Raw genomic sequence first — 2,500 nt, 5'->3', positions numbered from 1 at the left:
ACAGAGAGACAGGCTCACTGACCACACAGAGAGACAGGCTCACTGACCACACAGAGAGACAAGCACACTCACTGAGTACACAGAGAGACAAGCACACTCACTGACCACACAGAGAGACAGGCACACTCACTGAGTACACAGAGAGACAGGCTCACTGACCACACAGAGAGACAGGCTCACTGACCACACAGAGAGACAAGCACACTCACTGAGTACACAGAGAGACAAGCACACTCACTGACCACACAGAGAGACAGGCACACTCACTGAATACACAGAGAGACAAGCACACTCACACTCACTGACCACACAGAGAGACAGGCACACTCACTGAGTACACAGAGAGACAAGCACACTCACACTCACTGACCACACAGAGAGACAGGCACACTCACTGAGTACACAGAGAGACAGGCACACTCACACTCACTGACCACACAGAGAGACAGGCACACTCACTGAGTACACAGAGAGACAAGCACACTCACACTCACTGAGTACACAGAGAGACAGGCACACTCACACTCACTGAGTACACAGAGAGACAGGCACACTCACTGAGTACACAGAGATACAGGCACACTCACACTCACTGACCACACAGAGATACAGGCACACTCACTGAGTACACAGAGAGACAGGCAGACTTACACTCACGCACACACAGACATACACCAGTGTTTGCCATATCTCTCCTATGATGTTTTTAGCCCTTCTTACTCTGAAAATGTAATGTAATGTTATTTATTGCTCTATACATGTTCTTAGCCGTTAGACAAACATACTCCAGGAGCTTGCTCGATCGCCTTGTTGAGATGGGTCAGGGGAGAGTTTTTTACAGCTCACTTATCTGGCCCCCGGGTGATACTGATTTTTTGCTTCCCTTTGGAATATGTAGGGGTGAGTCGTATGCCCACCTCCCTTATTCTCTGTAATAGCAAAGCGCATTGTGTTGCCTCTGTGTATGAAATGCGCTATACAAATAAAGCTTTGATTGATTGATTGAGAGCCAGCGAGTGCGAGTGTCTCGGCCGTAAGTAAAATTAAGTAAATAAGTACAATTTAATTTGATTTTATTTTTGATTTGCTGCTCCTCTTCCATGATTTCCACAGACCTGAATGAGCTCACGGAACCACGAGCCAGATTGTAATCTCTTCATAGACCTGATCAAGTCCAGAAAAGGTCTGGAGCTGTACCATTTATGATTGATGCCGCCGCGTGGCATTTTCACGGCATCGTGAAGGCGGGTGCCGTTAAACTCAAGGTCGGATCCGCGATGACACTGTCAACAAGATACTGTATCACTGTGTCTTGGGGACACTGTCAACAAGATACTGTATCACTGTGTCTTGGGGACACTGACATCAAGATACTGTATCACTGTCACTGTGTCCTGGGGACACTGACATCAAGAAACTGTATCACTCTGTCTTGGGGACACTGACATCAAGATACTGTTTCACTGTGTCCTGGGGACACTGACATCAAGATACTGCATCACTGTGTCTTGGGGACACTGACATCAAGATACTGTATCACTGTGTCCTGGGGACACTGACATCAAGATACTGTATCACTGTGTCCTGGGGACACTGACATCAAGATACTGTATCACTGTGTCCTGGGGACACTGACATCAAGATACTGTATCACTGTCACTGTGTCCTGGGGACACTGACATCAAGATACTGTATCACTGTCACTGTGTCCTGGGGACACTGACATCAAGATACTGTATCACTGTCACTGTGTCCTGGGGACACTGACATCAAGATACTGTATCACTGTCACTGTGTCTTGGGGACACTGACATCAAGATACTGTATCACTGTCACTGTGTCCTGGGGACACTGTCATCAAGATACTGTATCACTCTGTCTTGGGGACACTGACATCAAGATACTGTATCACTGTGTCCTGGGGACACTGTCATCAATATACTGCATCACTGTGTCTTGGGGACACTGACATCAAGATACTGTATCACTGTGTCTTGGGGACACTGACATCAAGATACTGTATCACTGTGGCCTGGGGACACTGTCAACAAGAAAATGGGGACACAAACAGTCCAATACGCACACCGTACCGGCCACGGTGAAATCTATCAACGCCTTCAGCAAGTATCGAGGTCTTAAAAAAGAATTGCCTTTCCACTTTACGATAATTTGTTTATCCGGAGACTGAGTCACAAACTAAGCTTTATATTTCTCAACAGAAGTAGTCAAAGTACCTCAAAATCAATAGTTTCATAAATTTAAGAGCAAACATTCCGCTCCTCTGAACTTTGAATTCATAGGCTCAGCCAGTGTGAGGAAAGTGTGTGTGTGTGTGTGTGTGTGTGTGTGTGTGTGTGTGTGTGTGTGTGTGTGTGTGTGTGTGTGTGATTGTGTGTGTACAGTACATTTATTGTTTCTTTACTGTCTGGATGAACAGGGGTACAAAACAAAGCATAGAATGGAGGAAGAGGAATCTGTGGCCTTGTCATCTGTCACCCAT

This window comes from Borostomias antarcticus, assembly GCF_949987555.1.
Source record: "Borostomias antarcticus genome assembly, chromosome: 21".
Taxonomy (NCBI): Eukaryota; Metazoa; Chordata; class Actinopteri; order Stomiiformes; family Stomiidae; genus Borostomias; species Borostomias antarcticus.
The sequence above is the reverse complement of the archived record's forward strand: the minus strand, read 5'-3'. Positions refer to the sequence as shown.